Below are 24,938 nucleotides of genomic sequence, written 5' to 3'. Positions count from 1 at the left end.
TCCGCAGCGGAAGTTTTCCAAAATGCCATACGAGAAGTACTATCGGGACTGAGGGGGGTGATCAACCTCAGTGATGATATCCTAGTGTACTCTGCAACCCTAGAAGAACATCATACCAATCTGAGGGCCACCCTCCAAAGATTTGCGGACAGCGGACTGACCCTACACCGAGCAAAGTGCTCCTTCTACCAGGAGTCAATAGACTTTTTCGGATACATTTTTACGAGGGAAGGCCTGAAAGTAGACCCCAAGAAGGCGGAGGCGATCAAGGCAGCCAGCACTTCCAGAAACCCCACCGAAGTGCGCAGCTTCTTGGGCATGGCCACTTACTGTGGTCGGTTTATACCCAATTTGGCCGCGATTGCAGAACCCCTCAGAGCTCTCACCAGAGCCGACCACAAGTGGGACTGGACAGGAACCGCCAATAAATCTTTCCAAACGATCAAGGCCAGCCTTCTCGATGACACTACCATGGCATACTTCCAACCGCGACGCCGAACTGAACTAATAGTCGATGCCAGCCACATGGGCCTGGGAGCTGTGCTCCTGCAAGAGTACGGACCCGAAGAGTGGAAACCAGTCGCATATGCCAGTAAAGCGCTGTCAGACACCGAGACCAGGTATGCGCAAATCGAAAGAGAAGCCCTGGCCATCAAATGGGCGTGCCAACACTTTCACCTCTACCTTTGGGGGAAAGAGTTCACTGTGGTAACGGATCACAAGCCACTGCTGCCACTCTTCGCAGGGTTGTCCCGGCTGGCACCCCCACGCATCGAACGCTGGGCAGTCCAGTTACAGGGGTACCATTTCAAAATCGTATTCCGCCCGGGGGCGCACAACCCGGCCGACTACCTGTCCCGACACCCGAACGTCATCAACCAATATCCACGCAAAGAAGAAGGCGTGGAAGCCGAGGAATTTGTCCATATGATCTCGCAAGCTGCATGCCCGGAAAATATGTCACTCAAAGAAATCTGAGAAGCAACCGCCATGGATGAGACATTGGTGAGAGCTCGCCAGGCCCTAGAAGGGAACCGGTGGGCCCATTTCCTCGATCGTGCCTCGAGCCTCCGGCCGGAGGTGAGCCATGCACGACAACAATTGTGGCAGATACGCAGCGAATTGAGCGTGGGAGATGAAGGAATCATCCTCCGAGGGCACCTCATCGTCATACCGGAGAATCTCCAACAGAGAGCCTTAAGTCTGGCGCACGTAGGCCATCAAGGCATGGCCAAGACAAAAGCAAGCCTCAGGAGCAAAGTGTGGTTTACCGCCATGGATAGCCAGGTGGACGCCATGATACGATTTTGCCATGCCTGCACAATCACGGGCGGTGATCCGGCCCCAGCACCTGTGATCACGGAGGAAGCGCCTCAGATGTCCTGGACAAACCTCAGCATAGACTTTGGCAGTTTCCCTGACGGAAGACACATGCTAGTCCTGATCGACTCGTTTTCAAAATTTCCAATAGTCGAAGTCATATCCTCGACCGCATTTCCACAAGTCAAAAAAGTGCTGAGTCGCGTCTTTGCAACGATGGGGCTCCCAGATGAAATCAAGTCCGACAACGGACCCCCCTTTCAAGGGAGAGAAATTCAATCGTACCGTGAGAACCTCCGGATCAAGCACAGAAAGATCACCCCGCTGTGGCCCCAGGCAAACGGGGAAGTCGAAAGACTAATGCGGACACTGAACAGAGCACTGAGGATTGCGGTGGACAATGGGGAGAATCCGGAAATAGCCCTCGACCAATTCCTAGGAGCCTACCGACAAACGCCTCACAGCACGACAAAGTGTGCTCCCGCCCATGTGCTGTTTAAGCGAGCACCCCGGGACAGTATCCCGACCGATAGCACCAGGGTACCGGAAGAGAGAGATGCTGTGACCATTCAAGCCCGGAGACAAAGCACCAACATGAAGGCGAGCGAGCATCGTCATGCAAAAGAACCCAATTTGAAAGAAGGAGACATGGTAGTTGTGAAAGACCGCCATCCAGGATGGAAGTTCCGCACACCATACGAGTCGGAAGTGTGGAGAGTGGACAAGATCCAAGGGACAATGGTAACTGCAAGACGTAATGGACAACTAGTGACGCGGAATGTGTCATGCTTTAAGAAAGTAGCTGAGACAGCTGGAGGACATCGAACTGAGGAGGAAACGGAGGCTGTGGAATATGAAAACCTGGACCTAGGCGGAAGCCTGCCAAGGTCAACAGCGACCCAGCAACGCGGCGAGAGTCCACCCAGAACGACACCACAAAATCTCATCGCAGAACGAGTTCGGCCAAGGGCGACCAGCGCGGGCGAAAGTGCAGGGGCAACCCCTGCCGGGGTTGTAGAGCCACCATGTGCCCGAATCCCAAGATACAGTCTGAGGCCCAACCCGAGACCCAACCTGCATCTGAGAGACTTTGCCTGGGCATCTCCGTGAGGCGAGATCTGATGGTTGCAGTATGAACAGAACTAAATTGAAGGAGGGATGTAGAGAGCCACTCGGGCTCTCTCCTACATTGTAACCATTGCCTCCATGCACGCATGCACACCCCGGGGCGGGCTAGCGCCGGGAGTATAAATAAACATGCGGAAGACCGCTCGTGGTCTTTCCGGCTAACTGCATTGCTGTGCCCGTGTCCATTTGTGCATGCCACTCACCCACGTGTTGGGCCTTGTTGAAACGCCACACCCACCATCTCCGCTCCAGCCCGACCATCCCTTTTTAAGGGCCCTTCGCCGATCTGCCCGCTGCCTCCAGCACCAGGCTGCTGCCGCACAGAGGGGTCGCAGTTCGCTCTCCTCCGCACCGCCGGGGCCTCTGCACCTCGACCCCCGGTGTGCTCGCTGCCTGCCTTCAATTGACCTCAGCCCCCGGCGTCTCAGGGGGGGGGAGGGCTCAGCACCAACCCAGCATCAGCACTCAGTGCGCCGGTAATTACCACCTCACAGCGCCAATCAACCGGAGGCACTGGATGATTGAGGCCGGTTCTCGCCGCTGGTCACCCGGGCCTCTCCAGGGACAGCCTTCGTAATTTAGCCCCAGCTGCAGTACGCCGGGCAGGCCGCTATCAGCTGCTCCCTGCAGCCCCTCTCAGTGTCCTCCAAGCCACACCGGTGCCAGAGCGCCGCACACCGGCACGATTGTTTCACCTCACCCAGGCACCCGATGTCAAATCCCGGCTCGTGCCGCCGTTTATCCGGACACTCCCAGGGGCAGCTGCAGAAATTTAGTCCCAGGTTTCTATACGCCGGGTAGGCCCTGATCCGTGCCTCCTCGCAGCTCCACTCAATGCCCTCCGATCCGCACCAGCACCGGATCGTTGTGTAACGCTTCGATTCCTCTACTTATACACAGGTTCTAGGCACAATTTATTTTTCGGATAAGTGTGCGGATCTGTGGGGAGACGTTCTTAGTCTCGGAGCCCCGTTAGGCTGCGGCCATCTTGTTCGGCTGCTCGCCACACCCCAAAGTTCTAAATTTTTGAAGAGTAGGTCAAATTCTGGAATCTGCAACATGTTCTTTGAGTACATCTTTCAAGGTTTTCCTGAAGAAACTAACTGTTGAAATAGAAAATATATTGAAAATTAGTAGGCAAAAACTGCTATTTGTGGCTATATTTTTGCGTCTGTAACTTCTTGTCATGATGTCCAATTTACAAAAGCAATATACCACTATGTCCACTCGACCCTTATAGTCGCAGGGATATATAGGGTTTGTAGGTTCTCCAAGAAGGTGGGGTACTCAGAGCCAACAACTGAGCTGCATCTTACAATTGTTTTTCACGGTGAACCGACTATAAAGCAGTTTATATTGTAAAATAAAATGAATAAAAATGGGTATGAAGGAAACCTTTGTATTTCTGAAATATACACAAGATACTGAGTTTAGTAAGAGTGGTTATTTGCACACCTCTGAAATGTAAAATTTAGAGGGCATTTTGAAAAATGTTTTATTTCTTGCACACTGGCTTACATTTGTAAGCCACAAATGCAGAGAAATCCAATTGGGAATAAAAAGTCTTCTACTATTATCTGTTCCCACCTGTCAACCAATACAAACAGTTCCTCACTTGTGTGGCTGGGACTAGCACCTGCAACACAAAACACCCCAAAAGTTGACCTGGAGACATCATATTTCACTCAGCATAATCCACACTTTTTTTACACTTTGGGGTAGCTGTGGAATATGAACCCTAAGCCAGCAGGCTTCCAAGGCAACCTACCAAACTCATACATTTCTGATAACCAGACACCCGGGGAGTCCAGAGTGGGATGATTGTGTTGCTCTCCCCAGGTTTCCTTAGCCAATAGGCCTTGTAAACCTCAAGCTTTGCCTAAAAACACATGTTTTCCTGACATTTATGTTAGGGAATCTTTTGGAATCTGTGGTGAGCCACAGTGTTCCTCCAAGTCTCCTTATAAAAATGGTACTTCCCTCGTATGGCTGGCTCTAGTCATTGTGACAGGAAAGGGCCCAAATCGCATTATGGACACTTCAAATGTTTTCTATGAAAACGGGGATCTTTTTGCAGTTCGGGTAGCTAAGGATTTTGGTCCCTAGCTTAGTCGGCACCCAGGAAAACCTATCAATCCCATATGTTTCTGGAAACTAGACACTTGAGGGAGTCCAGGTTGGTGTCACTTGTGTGACTGACATCTGTTTTGTTTTTCATCCAAAAGGTCTAGCAAACATCAAACGTTGACTAAAAACATACATTTTCCTCACATTTCAATAAGGGAAAATTTGGGAATCTGTGGGTAGCCACACATTTTCTACTGCCCAGTTTGCCCCCAAGTCTCCTGTTAGAATTGGGGGTCTCTAGTTGGCACAGGTAAGTACTTGTGACAAATAGGGACCCTCTCCTCTGGTCAGGGTAAAGGGGATACACTCCTAAAATAACCCCTGCTCACCCCCTTGGTAGCTTGGCACGAGCAGACAGGCTCATCTCGGAGGCAATGTGTAAAGCATTTGTGAACACATACAGTAATCCAATGACAACACTAGAAATGGACACCACACAAGGTTTTATATAAAAAATAAGTATTCTTTATATAGAGTTACCACAAGACCGTAAACATCAGAAATAATCCACAATAGTATTAAAGATCAAGAGTTCTTGTTAAAAAGGCGTAAATCAAAGTTCTTTGTGAGTCGGTAGCCCTGTGGACCGCGTCAGTCCGGGCCCACTCAAATGTCGACAGACTCAGTCACAGTACCTTTTACTTGATGCTGCTGGCACGGTCGTGCGAGATAGTTCCGGTGTTCGTCACGCTGCAGAAAAGAAAGTGGCGCGTTGTCCCTCGATGCTGTGCAGGCAGCGGCCCGTTGACGGAGTCGGTGGGTCCGAGGCATGTATTGCAGGGCGAGATGTTGTTTGTTGCAGTGCTTGCAGCTTGCGGTGCGGCAACAGAGCCGGAGTTCGGGAGCTGGCGTCGATCAGTCCGGATAGTGGTGCGAGTCGGGCGGTGGGTCTCGAAGTGTGCGAGGCGGTGCCCAACTCCGGTGCGTTCCCAGGACTCAAAGTCAGCAACAGTGACCGCATCGGTCAGACCAGTACGAGTCGATGTAGCGAGGCGTTGCACGTCGCGGTGTCCACCAGTCGCAGTGCAGGCAATGGCTTGGTGACGATGTCAGGACGGAGTCGGTGAGCTCAGAGCTTGCGTTGTTCGAGTCGGATGTTGCTCGATGCGGTGCCTACAGGACACCGGGCCGGTCGGAAGAGTAGGTAACAGCTCCCTGCCTCTGTAGCCACTGAAACAGCGTTTCCAGCAGCAATCCACAAAGGCTGGTGAAGTCTACTGGTCCTGAGACTTCGGTCAGGGGGCAAGCTCTCTTCCAAGCCCTTGGAGATCCTTCACAAGTTGAAAGAAAAGTACACAACGTCCTTTCTCCCTTCTTTGGCAGTCAGGCAACCACTGCACGCCAATCCCCCAAGCAGCACTTAAGCTTAGGGATAGTCTCTCCTCAGTTTCTTCAGGTTCCTATCCTCAGCAAAGGTTTATTCTTGTAGTCCAAAAGTGATCTAATTTCTTGGGATCAGAGTCCCAATACTTTTACCCCAAAATCCTTTGTTCTCTGAGGGGAGAGGGGCCTTTGCCTCGTCCAAACCAGTTCTGGAGCACTTTGTTTACAAGACTCCTTCTTTCCTTTCACAGTGCAGGGCAGAAACATCAGACGCCCCACAGGAGGTGGAGCAAGCATTGTGGAAGGCAAGCACAGCCCTGGAGTACTTTGTTGACAGGATTCCTTCTCTTCTTTCAGTGTGCAGAGCAGAGACATCAGACGCACTCCAGGGGTTGGAGCCAGCATTGTGGAAGGCAGGCACAGCCCTATTCAAGGTTCAGGTGCAACTCCTCCCTCCCATCTAGAAGCAGTTCTCTCTATTCACCACTGGGCTGACCCATCCTGTCTCCTGGAATCCCCCAGCCCTGTCTCTCACAAACTCCAGACAAGGAATACACACCGTAGCAGAGGCAGGCTTGAAAGGTTAGGCAAGAAAAGACCTACTTTCTAAAAGTGGTATTTTCAAACACAGAATGTTAAAACCAACTTCACTAAAAGATGTGTTTTATCATTCTGAGTTCAGGCATACTAAACTCGAATTTCCACCATGTTCTCTGAATCAGTTAGGATTATAAGAACGTAATAATCTAACTGCCCATTCTGGCCTATGGAGAACAGATAGCCTTGTAATAGTGAAAAACGAAAATGGCTGTAATTCACTATGGTGAGTGTGGCGCACACTTCAGGGACACCATGCTCTGCAATACATTAGGTCTTGCTTTTGCCATTCTTTGGCCTTTTGTTATTGTAAATGACAATACCTTAAGGCATTGCCATTTACAATGCTATTAGCTAAAAATCTCACAATTGCAAGACCTATTGCATTGCAAATGCTTGTTTTCTTTCTTTTTAGTTTCTCCTACTGGACCATGCATGCTCGGTCTATTGTTAGTCAGTCTCAGGCCACACAGTATGACCCCTTGGTGATTATTGGCTAAAAGAGAGGCCCAAGACTCCGAGATTACAGTGACGGAGGAGGAGGCCAGACGCGAAGAGAGAACAGTTCATGACAAGTGGCCTGCACAGATTACAGTTGATTGGCCAAGATGGGCCCTGGGTGGGAGCTCTGCGAAGTAGCTCCAGGATCACTTTTTTGTGAATATCCCAGTTTGTGCCCGCACGTCCACCCATTTGCTCGACACCATCGCAGAGAGAGGTGTTGCTGCATTGATGTGGTCTGCCTCATGGCCCTGCAGGGAAAAGTTGGCTGTGGTTGCAACCATATTATCTGGCAATCTGCCTGGTTGCCTACTGTGACGAGGCTTCCCCTGAGCTGCTGCAGACCAGGGAGCGGATCCACATTGTTGCGGGAGGTTCAGGACGTACTTAAAGCCACTCTCCCTGAGGTTGACCCGGATGCTCGTCGAAGATTCTGATGATCCCCTGGGACTGCGCCTGTCTAGTGAGTGGATGGGAGAATCCCAAGTCCCGACGCGTGGATGCTGGTGAGCCTCGCAGATGCATTGAGGCAGTATAGGTTTACTGAGACTGGTTGCATCCGGGACTCAGGCAGCTTAGCCTGTCCCTGCTGGTGGTCCTCGGAGAGGTCGTTCCCTTGGGTCCCTCTATGGTACAGGAGATGTGCTGCGCCCTCATGGTCCCGACCCCGCAGCCGCTGAATGAGTCGGTTTCCCTTGCAGCACACCCCGGGCTCTTAGTGCTCCAGAGGCTGATTGCTGGACTTTCAGGCTGGCCCCCTCCACCTCCGCTGTCTGATTCCAGACGGGGGACTGCATGAAGGTTCGGCCCACCTCCGAAGCGTGCCCCACTGTTGTGGCTGATCTCAGGGCGACGCGGAGTCCCCCCGCCAAGTCGCCCTGATCTTGGATGTGGGGACGTGCACGAGGAACTGAACTGAGCCACTTATAAAACACCGAGCGCCGCCTTGGCTCAAGTTTGAAAAATGTTATGTATCACTACCTCATTTGAATACAAACTGCGAAGGGCTGCAGGGCTATTGATGTTCAATGCAAGCAGCACACAGGCTCTTACGGTCATGCAGAGAAAGCGTGAAACAATCATGTCTCAAGGCGGGGAGAGGTTCCGACTGTCCATCACCTAACACGGGAGCTTGCCACCACCCCCCTTTTGAATCTGCCTTCAATATCATCAGAAGGTGCTAGGGGGACCAAAAATTGTAAAACCAAAAACCGGGACATTTTTCAAGCAAATAGAAGGACTACAGTTTATTTCAAGCGAGACACAGACTAACAGTGCTCCTCAGCAGAGATTTAAAGAGCAGGCTGTTAGAACATGACATAACATCAGGTTCCCACAGCGTAAAAGACTTTCAGTTGGACCGTTTTTTTACACTTAGTCCTACATCAGCCTCACTCACACCAAGAGAATTGCTTGGGGCATCAACTGAGGGCCCTACAACACTGGTTCTACACACTCTATATGCCTGACGTAAGATGGCTGTCCTAGCCTGCACCCTGGAAGCATTGCTATCGAGTGCTATGGTAAGTCTATGCCTATCAGTATTTGCTCTGGGATGGGTGCTACCTATTTGAACCATGCCGATGCCCCCCCAGACTGAAACCTCGAGCATTGTACACACCATGGAGCCGAATCAACAGGGCCCATGCCTTGTGGAACTTTGATGGAACTTTCGATGGGCTGATACCAAAACTGTTTGTACTTACCTCGGTGCACGAGCAACCCTGGCTGATGCCCGGTGGAGCTGTCATAGGCAGCTATAGAGGAGTCTGGCCCTGGTTTCATCCCCCTCGGCTGTCACCTACCCAGCCGGTCGTCTGACATTGTTTTCCTCGTTTCCCGTTGTGTTTCCTTCCCACCCCCTCCTCCTCCCTCCATGATTCTTTGATTTGATTGATGTAACTATGTAACCTGTAACTCTCTGATCTTCTTGTAAAGCGCTCTGATACCTTCGGGTCTAGCCAGCGCTATATAAAACGTTAAAAAATATATATATATATTAGGACATGCTACACACACCAGGGCATGTCCTACCTTATACTTACAATGCACCCTGCCCTTGGGCCTACCATAGGGGTGTCTGATATGAAGAAAAGGGAAGGTTTAGGGACTGGCAAGTGAGTGCACTTGCCCAGTCGACATGGCAGTACCGGACTTCACACAGGCTCTGCAATGCAGGCCTTAGACACATTTTACAAGGCTGCTTCAGTGGGTGGTACAACCAGTGCTGCAAGCCCACTAGCAGCATTTGGTTTACAAGCCCTAGGCACATTCAGTGCACTGTACTAGGGTCTGACAAGTAAACCAAATCAGCCAATCATGGAATCACAAATTAATACATTAATTTATAATAGGGAGAGCATATGCACTTTAGCACCGATCAGCAGTGGTAAAGTGCCCAGAGTCATAAAACAGCCAACAACAGATCAGAAAAAATAGAGGAGCAAGGCAAAAAGTTCAGGGGTGACCCTTCCAAAAGGGCCAAGTCCAACATCTAATAAAAATGGTACCCCACTTGTGTGACTGGGTCTAATGCCCGTAGCAGTAAATAACCCAAAATGCAACATGGAAATTTCAATTTTTTTCTATGAAAACTAACCCTTCTTTTTTTCAAACTTGGGTAGCTGTTAATTTTGAGCCCTATCTCAGCTGTCACTCAGAGAACCTACCAACCACTTACATTTCTGAAAACTAAACAACAGGGGGAGTCCGGGGTGGCATGCCTTGTGTGGCTCTCATCAGGTTGTCTTACCCAGAAGTCACAGCAAACCTCAAACTTTTGGCTAAAAACACACATTTCCCTCAAGTTTCAGTGAGAAAAACTTCTGGAATCTGTGGGGAGCCACACTTTTCCTACCGCCTACTGTTCCCATAAGTGTCCTGATAAAAGTGGTCACTGTTGTGGTTGTGGCTAATGCCTGCGACATATAAAGCCCAAAAACACAACATGGACAGCTCAGCTTTTTCCACTGAAACAGCAGCGGCCTCCCAATTAGGGAGGAGGAGCATCCCCCCCCCTGCTACCAGTGCAGCAAAGGTGACAAATCAAATGGTAATAAAATGAATAACCATTTTATTTTTCACTGCTCTCAGCCCAAGCAGTTTGAGGACGGGCCACTGCTGTTGACTGGCAGCAGGGGAGTGGTGCTCACTACACTTTAAAGTGTGCATGTCACTTTGATCAGCTGTCTTCGGATGTCCAGCCTGATATGCTCACTTTAAACCTCACCACAAAGCTGGGTGGAGAGCAGGCATAGGCCCCAAGTGCCTGCTGAAGCGTCGAGGCAGCCTGTTCCAGCCAATCCTGGTGCTGCTCTCATTCTGCTCATCTGCAGCATAAGATCAGCGTCGGAATTTGAAGAGGGGAGTTGGCTGAGGCTCCATGAGTTATTGGCACACTAATGACAATCAAGAAGAATGCACTGAGGGCGAGGAAGCTCAGTAAATATGTTTTTCATTTATTTATTATCTTTTTGGCCCACTGACAGGCACTGTGAGAAATTCGCATTGCCTTGATCCTCAACTCTAGAGCTCTCAGTCACAGCCCGTTATAAGCAGAAATCTATTAATGAGCTATGATTGAAAGCTTTGGCATTTGAGCCTAAAGGCACTGAGATTTATTCCAATGCTTGCCACTGAGTTTGGCTCTTAGTCCGTGCCTCTCCACTGTTGAGGGTCACCGACTGCCACTTCATTGAAAACCAACCAATTTCCGCAATTTGGGCAGCTGTGGATTTGGGGCCCTAGCCCAAGGAAACCTAACAAACCCAGACATTTTTAAAACTAGACAACCAGAGGAGTCCATGGTGTTGTGGCTTGCTTGGATCCCAGTGTGTTTTCATACCCACAATGTCCTGCAAACCTCAAACTTTGCCTTAAGTCAGGCTTTTTCCTTGCATGTTTGTGATGTAGACTTCTGTAATCTGCAATGATACACAAAATTCCAACCACCCAAAAGTTCCTCCATTTGCTCCATTAAAAACACTACGCCACTCATGTGGCTGGGCCTAGTGCCCACGTCAGGAACAGATCAAACTAGAGTCAAAGGTAGTCCTTGTGAAAATGTTTGTTTTTAGGCAAATTTTGAGGTTTGCAGGGTATTGTGGGTAAAGTATTCCACACAAGATACACCACCTTTAACTCCCCTGGATGCCTAGTTTCAAAAAAAGTCTGGGTTTGGTGAGAGTGTCTGTGTGGCCGCTCAGCCTGGGCGCAAAAACCACAGCTACCTCTTCTGTTTATGTCGCCACATTGCATTTGGGACCCTTTCCTGTCATGGGTGCTAGGCCCACCCACAGAGGTGAGGTACGATTTTAATCGAGAGACATGTGGATACACTGGTTGGTAGCACATTTGTGGCTCACTGAAGATTCCAGAATTTTTTTGCTCACCAAAATGTGAAGAAACTGTGGTCTTATTAAGTTGGCGGTCAGATGGGCAGGTGACCATTAGACAATGAGTAATTGGTCCCACCTGCCCTATTATGATAGGATCACTGTGCAGGTGGTTGGAAAATGCCTTTTTCCACTGCAGCTTGCTCTGTGGCCCAGGAAGTGCAGCAGCACAAGCCACAGTACTAAAAGGCACTTAGCGCACGTACATGCACCCTGTGCCAGGCACCACATGGAGGTACCATATGGTGCCTGGCACACGGTGCATGGATGTGTGGAGGGGGCACTACATGTGCTCCCTGGCCACTTAGCAGTGGCCCATCGGGGATGGGGGCCCTGCTTGGGGCCCCCAAAGTCCCTTTCCCGGCTGCCTTTTCATGGTTGTCGGACTGCCATGAAAGGGCAGTCAGAAAAAGACATCCTAATCCCTATGGTGGTGCCTGTGCAGGCACCGCCCTCATGGATTGGGATAGGAGTCTGACCAATGGCCTGTTGGTGACAGTCCCATTGACATCCAAATGAGGCTGTGTGTGTTTTTAACTAGTGTTTGAGGTTTGCAATACCTTCTGGGTAACAAAACCTAGCGGGATCCACATCAGACACACCACCCTGCATCCCCTGGTGTCTAGTTTACAAAAATATCTATGATTGGTAGGTTTGCCTTAAAGACAATGTACACAGTGGCAGTAAAAGTCAGAAAAGACTAATATTACATCAAACTCCCCTGTCTTTCCCCTGAAGACCGTGACTATATGGATAGCAATCCGTTCGTAAAATTCTGGGAAGGCACAGGGTCCCAATGGGCTTCCTATTGAGCTCTACAAACTCAAGCCGGACAAGCTAGCACCTTACTTGAAAGCGATGTTTGTGGACAAGGGAATACTACCAAGGGAACAGAGAATAGCTACCGTGGTCACGATCCACAAGGAAGGCAAGGCTAGAACGGACTGTGCCTCATACAGACCTATCTCTCTCTTAAATGCTGAACCGAAGATCCAAGCCAAGCTCCTGGCAAACCGACTGGTGAAGGTGATCAGCGGCCTGGTGCACCCCGATCAATCTGGCTTCATGCCATATAGGCACACAGCCCTAAACCTGCGCAGATTGCACGGGGTGATAGATAGAGTCCACATTCTGCGGGAGCCAGCCATAATCGCGTCGCTAGATGCAACAATGGCCTTCTATATGATTGAATGGCCCTATTTGTGGGCTGTTCTTGCCAAGTTTGGATTCAGTCCTGAATTCATCAGGTCGTTGCGCCTGTTGTACGCGGAACCGCTGTCCCAAGTGGTGGTAAACAACAAAGTCTCAACCCCGTTTTTGGTTGGTCGGGGCACCAGTCAAGGTTGCCTGCTGTCCCCCCATCTCTTTTCTTTAGCCTTGGAACCTCTTGCTGGGGAATACGGTGGTCCCCCGGATGGGAGGAATGCATATCTCTGTATGCAGACGATATACTGCTTTACTTGACCTCTTCCCGTATGTCCCTTATTGTGGTCTTAGATGTCCTGACCTCTTTTAGGAAATAGTCGGGACTCTCGATAAATTGGGGGAAATCCTTGCTGTTTGTCCTGAGGGGAGATCCCCCAGTCCCCCCAAGAAACTGCCCTATACAGGTTAACACTGAGGGGTTCAAGTATTTGGGAGTCTTCATCTCCCTGGAACCCTCGGTTAGGTATGCCCGGAATCGTCTTCCTCCTTTACAGAGGCCCAAGAGTGACATTGCCAACTGGAGGAAACTTCCTATTTCGCTGCTGGGTAAGGCAGCCCTCTTAAATGATGGCTCTGCCTCGATTTCTCTATGCCTTGCAGAATACCTTGGATGTTGTGCCAGCCAGCTATTTCCGTGAGATTGAGAGCCTTCAGAGGAGTCTACTGTGGGATGGCAGGCCCCGAAGCGCACTAAATAAACTAACACTCAGTTGGTATGATGGGGGCATTAGTCTCCCGGATATTAGGAGGTACTATTGGGCCTCCCAGCTGGCAGCGATCAACCACGGTACATAGATGATCCAGGCTACGCCATGGATAGGTGGCTCCTCCTGGGGGGTAAATATAGTAGGGCCCTGTATTCCTGACCGAAGAAACTGGCATTAACAGGACCAACAAAGAACACAGTTCAGATTTGGCATGATGCCACTGGTTCCCTGGGTTGAAGGCACAAGCTAACTTTGGCCACCCCGCTTTGGGATTCCGAGAAACTTGGCAATCTCTGGATGACAAAAGGTTTCGGCAAGTGGGACCTTATAGCAATTTCCACTGTTGGGGATGTATGGGGGAAGGGGAGGGTTAAATCCTTTGAGGAAATGCATAAGGAATACAACCTAGCAGATGCTGAATATTTCCGCTATGTGCAAGTCCGGCACTCGCTTCGCTCCACTTTGCCCAGGGGTATTGAGCCCCTAGAGGCATCTCCATTAGAGGATAGAATACTGGATGGTCACCTTCCCGAAAAGACAATCTCATTAATTTATAAAAAGCTAATTAACCATATGGCTGATCCCCATCAGGTGTTGAGGGACAGATGGGCAGAGGATGGGATAGAGCTGGACGACGAAGATTGGCAGACAGCAGTGTCGTCCCCCAGGGAGGTTGCAATCCCAGCTCGCCTGAAATTAGTCCAGCTTAAGATTCTACATCGGATCTATATCACGGGACCCCGACTGGTACACATGGGACTATCGGACACGGGGCTATGTAAACGACAATGTGTTCTCACAAGTACATTTATGCATACCATTTGGGAGTGTACACATATTATCCCTTACTGGCACAAAGTGCATGTCATGATGAGCAAGGTATGGGGTTTCCCTGTCCCCGGAGGCTAGGAGGTGCCTCTTGAATATATGGGAACGCTCTGACTTAAACACTTCTCAGACGCAATGGGCTACACTGGGTTTATGTTGGCTAAAAGAAATATTGCTCAATTGTGGGGGGCAGTGCAACCTCCCGCCCTGGAAATGTGGGAAAGCAATTTGGATTGGTGCATGTTTAGGGAGAAAACGGTGTATCTTGCAAGGGGATGCCCTATAAAGTGGTCACCGTTCTGGGGCCCCAGGAATTGCCACAGAGGGGAGATTTGTACACCACCCAGAAATACTGCTCTAGATGACCCCCCCGTGAAGTTCCTATTCAATTGTATTTATTGATTGTCCGATAACCCCCTGATGTAGAGTCTGCAATTGTGAACAATCCTCCTTAATGAGTCTTTTTGCTGTTGTCTTATTTCAATAAAAAGAATTATAAAAAAAAGAAAAGACTAATATTACTGCACACCCATCCACTACTCAAGTATCCACACATACTGACTGAATTTATCACAAGGGTGAATGAAAAGTAAAAAATGTAAATTTCATTAACAAATAATTTCACAAAAATGAAAATGCAGAACTTACTGCCAATAGGCTACTTGAAATTTCAGAATACTGAACCTATGACTCACAATGAGCTGTAAAGCCACACCAAGGCACCAACTGCTTTACGGCCATTCAAGAATCATGCGTCACACACTGAAAATCATTCAAACTGCCAGGCCCCAGCCCAACACATTATAACACTTACATCAACAAGAGGCTCTATTCAGGGGACCTTCACATTCATATGCCCACAGTACTGTAACACCAATAACACCATTAATCACCCAAACATCAACTGAACTTACAAACAGCAGCCACAAGTTACTACACACGCATACATCACACACATACATGGCCAGCCAAACGCCAATCCACACATATCACCAGCCAAATGCAAGCCACACAGGGAAACAGCAGTTTCAGCACGGGTGTTACCATGCAGGTAGGTAACAACGCGGACATTACATGAATTGGGTTGTTACCACTCGTGGCTTTACATCGCAAGTCGTTTCTACGACTTGCTCTAGGTGGCGTGCAACACCAGGGAATGTGTTGGATTTTAAATCCAACACATTCCCTGCTGTTGCGCTAACTGGAGTAGGAATAGTAATTTATACTATTCCTAAGTCCATCGCGCCATCTAGCACAAGTCGTAGAAACGACTTGAGAGGAAAAGCCATGCGTGGTAACAACACGGTCGTTGTAACGACCGCGTTGTTACCTACCATGTGGTAACACCACGCGTTGTAAAGAGACACATTCGCCATATACACCGCCAGCCACACACCATCAGAAATCACAATGAACCTCCATGCCACTTTCAATTCTAAAACACTCCCAGACTGAACAGATTTCACACACACACAGCACATACAGAAAAAAAAACCACCCAACAAAAAACAGCACATTATTTTTTAAGGTTTTAAAAAATTTTAAGTAACCCACCAGTTGGTAGAAGATTAAATGCCATCTATGATTGCATGCACAATAGGTGTAGTTAAACACATCAAACTATTGGCTACCTGGTGTCTAAACAGAAAATATACAGTAACACAGACCAAAGTTGGTTGGCTTATACTTTAATGGTTGCTCCCAGTGCTTGACTTGCATATGGTACAGTCTAAAACATGGGCACACATATAGGTCAGGACTAGAGGGACAGCCGGGTCATTACTTATGACTCTCCTTTCATACTCCTCTTTGGACACAGACTCTGTATCTCCAACAAGAAAAGTCGTTTTTGGGTGTTGGAGGAATGTATTCAGGAAAGTGGTGATCTTTCATTGTAGCCACAATCACGCCGATTCTAGCAGCACTTGCCTGCTCTACTTCAATAAGACTGCCAATTACGGACTGCTGAAACTGTACAAAACTAATCTTGCAGAACAATATTTGAAAACAATGTCTGCATTGAAGGATATTAAATTAAACAAATGAACAGCCAACTTCTTGTACCAGATGTATTACTTTGAAGAGCAATGTAATGGTCCAACCTTTGACCTACTCTATCTACATCTCCCATGTGCTTGTTGTAGTCTAGAATCCACACTGTTTTGCTCACTTCTGCTAACTGACCCAAAGCAATCACAGGTGCAGTACTTTCACAGTAAATAGTTATGAGCATGTGGACATCTCTTCTGTCTGAAAATGTTAATGCGAGTATATCACTACACTACTAGGCAAAACACTGCTCTGCCCCTTTGAAGTTTCTTACACACAAGCTCTTTACTGTAAACTATTATTAGAATGGATTATGCCACGTGCCACAGTTCCCACTTTAAATAATTATTCGAATAATTGCCACAGATAGCTGGACTAAGGATCAACAACACCTACATTGCACAGACATAGCAAGCATCAAAATGTGTCCCACTAGAAAGGAAAAACAAAAAAATAATGATACACAAGAAAAATACGTTACAGATCTTTGACTAATCGAAACATGAATTTGAATGAGAATAAAACATAAGCAAATATAATAACATTATTACAACATAAAAAAAGATAATGATAAACATTTTAAATAAATATTACAAAAAAAGTATGTTTTATCAAACAAGCAACTATACAAACTTTAGATCTACCAATCCCAAAACTGCAAGCAGGATATGCAACAAAGAAAACAAAAAGCTTTGCACTGCAATAAAAAAAAACATTAAGGTCAAAAACGCACATGATAAGAAATAAAACAGTTGACATAAAACACAATGAAGTCTGCTTCGAGGGGCAGGTCAGAATCAACAAAGCCTGTGCTACACCGAAAGAGGGCAGAAAGTGAAGGCAAATAATTGGCACCCTAGAATGAAACTAACCCTTACACCAGGGTCAGCTCCCCCTACATAAAGAAGCTTATTCCCTGGTATTAGTGCCTTTCCACCCACAAGGGTTGGTGGAGGGGGTGAGTGGGGCCGATCAGCCTAAAAATGGCCCATCTCATCCTAGGGAGGGTGGAAACAAAAGAAAAATTCCCCTCCCGAGGGAAGTGTCCCTTGCCCAAGGATCCGATTCTCACAGACATATGGGCACAAATTCCATCTTGTCTAGTGAGTTTCCACTCTCCCAGGGGCAGATCGCCCTAAAAAATAGCTGATCTGCCCTAGGGGTGTGGCATCGAAAGAAAATTGCCCCCTTTTGGATAGCGACCCTGGCTCGAGTAGGAGCACATTTGTAACAAGCTCTGTTCTTGTTGAGCTTCAACTGGTCCTTTTTTGGAGTCTTTGCCACATATCTTCATGATGTGGGCGGTATCCACTTATCAGTCCAGGCTTTCATCAGAACTCAGCTATTTTGATGCTCTGTCCTAGTATTTGTAGTTCTGCTGACGCTTTTTTAAAAGGAAGTCTTGTAATGTCAGTCAGCGGACACATATATATCAACACATATATCCAGTCAGGCCTTCTTGCCTGTTCCAAGGTATTTTTGGTGTATATTAAAGTCTTTTATCATCAAAGCGATTTTGTTCCACCAATCAAGATAAAAAAGAACCTTGGGATAAATGAGGTTCAACTTGAGTGCACTTCAGACAGACTGACACAGATTGCACTGTATTGCATGCTGCATAATGCAAGAAACTGGTTTGCTCTGCATCGCTAGATAACACACAGACAAGCCATCCAAATCAGGCTGGCTTTAGGTCCCATCATTCAACTGAATCTGCCCTCTTATTTTCTACCGAAACAATTAGAGCGGCTTTGGATCAGGGCAAAAGAGCAGTCCTGATCCTACTAGATTTATCTGCAGCCTTCGACACAGTGTCCCACAATATTCTGATACATCGCCTAAGGAGCGTGGGCATAGTTGGCACCGTGTCGAAGTGGTTTAACAACTTTTTGAGACAAAGAAAGCAGATTACTATGCTAGGGCAGTACTGCTCGGAAGAAAGGGAAGTCCAGTCTGGGGTACCTCAGGGCTCTAGTCTGAGCCCTATTTTATTTAATCTTTATATGGTCCCACTGATGGAGCTTATCTCCTCCTTTGCCATCAGCTCAATAGCATACGCCGACGACACCCAACTAGTCCTAATCCTAGATGAGGACGCGGCGATTGCTGAATGTGCTCTTAGAGACTGTCTGAAGGCCACTTTTGAGTGGATGAATAAAAATCATCTGAGATGTAACACCGCGAAGACAGCCTTTCATAAACGAGGCCCACATTATCTGTCAAAAAACTTCATTCGCTATCACCCCCGTCGTGAACTAAGATCGACAACAGCCAATTTAATGGTTGTCCCAAAATTCCGGCTCGTCACGAGAGGAGGAAAATCCTTAGCGGTTAGAGGAGCCAAAGCCTGGAATAAACTCCCCCACCACATCCGGGAAACTACCTGCGAAAGCAAATTTAGGAAAGCTCTTAAAACCTGGATCTACAGCATGGCAGACACAACCTGCAAATCCCTGGTCTAGAATCTGATCGCCAATGTGAGCATTACAACTCTCACCATCTGGAATACACAAGTCAAAAGCGCCAAGATGCTCTTCGGAGTGATAGCGTGCTATAAAAGTTCCGCATCACATCACATTTGTCACCCTGAGTGGGTCGGGTATGCTCAGACGTGAGTCCCGTGCTCTCCATGCCACTGGAATCAAGCTATCCTGGCTGAAGAGGGGTGAAACCCCGAAACCGGTTCCTAGGATGCTTGTTTCCAATCCAGGGAGGACCTGGCTTGGCAGTTCGGGCTGGACTGTCCCCATGAGGCACGGGGTCAAGACTGATTTGCATATGGCTGGGTTCAAACTGGAATGGCATGGTGAGTAAAAAAAACATGGATTTAGGCCCAGATCTCTGTACTGGGGTGAATGTATGACATTGTTCTGCATTCTGTCTATCAACTGTTGTTTTTGCATTTGTCACACTGAGTGGGTCGGGTATGCTCAGACGTGAGTCCCGTGCTCTCCATGCCACTGGAATCAAGCTATCCTGGCTGAAGAGGGGTGAAACCCCGAAACCGGTCCTATAATCATTGTTTCCAGTCCAGGAGGACCTGGCTTGGCAGTTCGGGCTGGACTGTTCCCATGAGGCACAGGGTCAAGACTGATTTACATATGACTGGGTTCAAACTGGAATGGCATGGTGAGCAAAAAAACAATGGATTTAGGCCCAGATCTCTGTACTGGGGTGAATGTATGACATTGTTCTGCATTCTGTCCATCAACTGTTCTTTTTGCATTTGTCACCCCGAGTGGGACATGTATGCTCAGACGTGAGTCCCGTGCTCTCCATGCCACTGGAATCAAGCTATCCTGGCTGAAGAGGGGTGAAACCCCGAAACCGGTCCTAGGATGCTTGTTTCCAATCCAGGGAGGACCTGGCTTGGCAGTTCGGGCTGGACTGTTCCCATGAGGCACGGGGTCAAGACTGATTTGCATATGGCTGGGGTCAAACTGGAATGGCATGGTGAGCAAAAAAACTATGGATTTAGGCCCAGATCTCTGTACTGGGGGGAATTTATGACATTGTTCTGCATTCTGTCTATCAACTGTTGTTTTTGCATTTGTCACCCTGAGTGGGACGGGTATGCTCAGACGATGGTCCCATGCTCTCCATGCCACTGGAATCAAGCTATCCTGGCTGAAGAGGGGTGAAACCCCGAAACCGGTCCTAGGATGCTTGTTTCCAGTCCAGGGAGGACCTGGCATGGCAGTTCAGGCTGGACTGTTCCCATGAGGCACAGGGTCAAGACTGATATGCATATGGCTGGGGTCAAACTGGAATGGCATGGTGAGCAAAAAAACTATGGATTTAGGCACAGATCGTTGTACTGGGGTGAATGTATGACATTGTTCTGCATTCTGTCCATCAACTGTTGTTTTTGCATTGAGCTTGTAGAGGGGCCTGCTACCACACAGGGGCCTGTGCAGAGGGCCTTCGGGAGCGTGATGTACGGCTGAGCCTGCACAAAGATACAGCCGCAACTGAGGCAAGGCCCAGTACCAGGGACTGCGGCGGACTCTGCCTAACCGGATCAGGACGCGGCCTTCGGGAGGATGTGGTTGAAGGCAAGAAAACCCAGGGGCACCAATCCGAACATGCAGGCCTGTTCAACACACTGTGGGTGGGGAGCCCTCCCTCCCACAGGCCCCGAGAGAGTCTATAAGAAGTGGCCAAAGGCACTGTCACTGAGCATAGGCACGCAACCCACAAGACACAATGCGCAGGAGTCACACATACCCAGCCGGCCCTGGATCTCACACAGCCGGTCCAGTCTGATGTGAGATCTGCCCCTGGATCGTCCTGGATCGTCCACGCTAGAATTTAAAATAGATGTGGGGCTCCATGCAATGGCGGTCATCGGAGAAACTCTAGCGCAGACCAGAGCGTCACTTGAAAGCCACATAGATAAGGTCATGTCTAACTTTACTTTTCTGCATCGGGATCACAAGAAGCTGGCGATGACGGTTGGCGAGCTGACGGCAGAAACTGTGGAGAATGCGCCGGTCACCAAGGCATTGACTGTGGATGTACAAGAACTCACTGCGCGACTACATTCACTGGAGCATAGGGTGGACTGCCGGAAGGTGCGGAGGGAAGAGATGTGCCCTCATATGTTGAATCTTGGATGAAGTCCTGCTGCCTGCTGAGTCGCTCTCTCCCTACTTTGCAGTAAAAAGGGAGCACATGGTGCCATCAGACCGACTGCCTACTGGTGTAGGGCCGCGTCCTCTCCTATTTCTCCTACTAAACTTCAAGGCCAGAGACACGATAGTCTGCGAAACCAGAAGAATGGAGTCAATTACAGTGGACAACTCTCAGGTCCTTTTCTTCCCAGACTACGGAGCAGGCGTACAGAAACAGCGCAGCACGATCCTCCCGATCAAAAAGCGAATGTGTGAGCTGGCCATAAAATTCTCCCTCATATTCCTGGCCCGGCTATGCCACAACACCTTGCTAAGTCAGAGAGGGAACACAGAGGAGTCAAACACGAGAGGCCATAGAAGTCAGCGCAGAAGGTACAAATCACAAGCAGCAGGTTCGCCGAGACAGCTGAGAACTGCTCCCAATGACATTGTATGACATTGTTCGGCATTCTGTCCATCAACTGTTGTTTTTGCATTCGTCATCTCGAGTGGGACGGGTATGCTCAGACGTGAGTCCCGTGTTCTCCATGCCACTGGAATCAAGCTATCCTGGCTGAAGAGGGGTGAAACCCCGAAACCGGAACTAGGATGCTTGTTTTCAGTCCAGGGAGGACCTGGCTTGGCAGTTTGGGCTGGACTGTTCCCATGAGGCACAGGGTCAAGACTGATTTGCATGTGACTGGGTTCAAACTGGAATGGCATGTGAGCAAAAAAAAAACGATGGATTTAGGCCCAGATCTCTGTACTGGGGTGAATGTATGACATTGTTATGCATTCTGTTCATCAACTGTTGTTTTTGCATTTGTCACCCCAAATGGGATGGGTATGCTCAGACGTGAGTCCCGTGCTCTCCATGCCACTGGAATCCAGCTATCCTGGCTGAAGAGGGGTGAAACCCCGAAACCGGTCCTAGGGTGCTTGTTTCCAATCCAGGGAGGACCTGGCTTGGCAGTTCGGGCTGGACTGTTCCCATGAGGCACAGGGTCAAGACTGATTTGCATGTGACTGGGTTCAAACTGGAATGGCATGTGAGCAAAAAAAACGATGGATTTAGGCCCAGATCTCTGTTCTGGGGTCAATGTATGACATTGTTCTGCATTCTGTCCATCAACTGTTATTTTTGCATTTGTCACCTCGAGTGGGACGGGTATGCTCAGATGTGAGTCCCATTCTCTCCATGCCACTGGAATTAAGCCATCCTGGCTGAAGAGGGGTGAAACCCCGAAAATGGTCCTAGGATACTTGTTTCCAGTTCAGGGAGAAGCTGGCTTGGCAGTTCGGGCTGGACTGTTCCCATGAGGCACAGGGTCAAGACTGATTTGCATATGGCTGGGTTCAAACTGGAATGGCATGATGAGCAAAAAATCGATGGATTTAGGCCCAGATCTCTGTACTGGGGTGAATGTATGACATTGTTCTGCATTCTGTCCATCAACTGTTGTTTTTGCATTTGTCACCCCAAGTGGGACGGGTATGCTCAGACGTGAGTCCCGTGCTCTCCATGCCACTGGAATCCAGCTATCCTGGCTGAAGAGGGGTGAAACCCCGAAACCGGTCCTAGGGTGCTTGTTTCCAGTCCAGGGAGGACCTGGCTTGGCAGTTTGGGCTGGACTGTTCCCATGAGGCACAGGGTCATGACTGATTTGCATATGGCTGGGTTCAAACTGGAATGGCATGGTGACCAAAAAGAACGATGGATTTAGGCCCAGATCTCTGTACTGGGGTGAATGTATGACATTGTTCTGCATTCTGTCCATCAACTGTTATTTTTGCATTTGTCACCTCGAGTGGGACGGGTATGCTCAGATGTGAGTCCCATTCTCTCCATGCCACTGGAATTAAGCCATCCTGGCTGAAGAGGGGTGAAACCCCGAAAATGGTCCTAGGATACTTGTTTCCAGTTCAGGGAGAAGCTGGCTTGGCAATTCGGGCTGGACTGTTCCCATGAGGCACAGGGTCAAGACTGATTTGCATATGGCTGGGTTCAAACTGGAATGGCATGATGAGCAAAAGAACGATGGATTTAGGCCCAGATCTCTGTACTGGGGTGAATGTATGACATTGTTCTGCATTCTGTCCATCAACTGTTGTTTTTACATTTGTCACCTCGAGTGGGATGGGTATACTCAGACGTGAGTCCCGTGCTCTCCATGCCACTGGAATCAAGCTATCCTGGTTGAAGACAGGTGAAACCCCGAAAACGGTCCTAGGATGCTTGTTTCCAGTCCAGGGAGGGCCTGGCTTGGCAGTTCCGGCTGGACTGTTCCCATGAGGCACAGGGTCAAGACTGATTTGCATATGGCTGGGTTCAAACTGGAATGTCATGGTTAGCAAAAAAACGATGGATTTAGGCCCAGATCTCGGTACTTGGGTGAATGTATGAGATTTTTCTGCATTCTGTCCATCAATTGTTGTTTTTGCATTGGGCTTGTAGAGGGAGCCTGCTACCACACAGGGGCCTGTGCAGAGGGCCTTCGGGAGCACGATGTACGGCTGAACCTGCACAAAGATACAGCCGCAACTCAGGCAAGGCCCTGTACCTGGGACTGCGGCGGACTCTGCCTAACCGGATCGGGATGAGGCCTTCGGGAGGATGCGGGTGAAGCCAAGAAAACCCAGGCGTGTTCAACACATGGTGTGTGGGGAGCCCCCCTTCCCACAGGCCCCGAGAGAGTCTATAAGAAGTGGCCAAAGGCACTGTCACTGAGCATAGGCATGCAACCCACAAGACACAATGCGCAGGAGTCACAAATACCCAGCCGGCCCTGGATCTCACACAGCCGGTCCAGTCTGATGTGAGATCTGCCCCGGGATCGTCCACGCTAGAGTTTAAAATAGATTTGGTGCTCCAAGCGATGGCGGGCATCAGAGAAACCCTAGCGCAGACCAGAGCGTCACTCAAAAACCACACAGATAAGGCCATGTCTAACTTTACTCTCCTGCATCGGGATCACAAGAAGCTGGCGACAACGGTTGGGGAGGTGACGGCGGAAACTGCGGAGATTGCGCCGGTCACCAAGGCACTGACTGTGGATGTACAAGAACTCACTGCGCGACTGCTTCCACTGGAGCATAGGGTGGACTGCTGGAAGGTGTGAAGTGAAGAGATGTGCCCTCTTATGTTGAATCTTGGATGAAGTCCTGCTGCCTGCTGAGTCACTCTCTCCCTACTTTTCAGTAGAAAGGGCGCGCATGGTGCCATCAGGCTGAGGTTACGTGAATTCTGAACGTGGGTCATAAAGGTCGTGGTTCTGTTACGATTTCGGCGGCCCAGATACTAGCGACTGCTCAGTACTACGAGAATAGGGATAAGGACGAGAAAGAGAGAGTAGAGAAAAAGACAAAAGATTTAAAGACTAAGGTTGTTTTACAGCAGGCGTATCCGTCCCACTCGACTCAGCAAGAGTCACAGCAACGTCCACAGTTTCAGCAACCGCCACAGCTTCAGAGAATATCACAGAAACCTGAGTATTTTACTCCAAGGCCTCCTTTAGGTTTGAATCAGTGTGCGTATTGTGGGGAGGAAGGTCATTACAAGAATGAGTGTCCTGCTTTGCGCCAACGTACAAGTGGTATGTCGGTTCCGCGAGGTCGTGCTGGTTTCCAGCAAGTGTCTAGGGGTAGAGGACGTGGTGCGTTTCCTCAGAATGAACGTTCTTTTCCCCCACAGAATTCAATGAATTATTTTGATCAACAGAATGTACAGACTGGTAGATCTCCACAGTATTACGCTGATGATTACCATGTTGAGAGTGAGAGTATTGATTATAATGATTACTAGGACAGCCAAGGACAAAGAGAGGGAGTAGTGTCAGTTTCAGTAGATCAGAGTGGACCTTATGTTGCAGTAGTTACATCGGGTGTGGTAGAGTCTTTTCTTTTGGATACCGGTGCAGCGAAGAGTTCTATCATGCACTCTAAACTCCCTGGTGCACCTTTGTCTGGCTTAACAAATGTTTCAGTAGGATTCTCTGGCACCCCAGTTCGTAATCCAGTTTCTAGTCCCTTGTCTCTTTCTATTGGACCTTGTGAATTGGAAGAACCCCTCATTCTGACGACAGGTTGTGGTGAGAATTTGTTGGGTCTGGATTTGTTAAAGAGATTGCATGCGACATTGTATTGTT

Source organism: Lissotriton vulgaris, chromosome 7, assembly GCF_964263255.1.
Source record: "Lissotriton vulgaris chromosome 7, aLisVul1.2, whole genome shotgun sequence".
NCBI lineage: Eukaryota > Metazoa > Chordata > Amphibia > Caudata > Salamandridae > Lissotriton > Lissotriton vulgaris.
The sequence above is the reverse complement of the archived record's forward strand: the minus strand, read 5'-3'. Positions refer to the sequence as shown.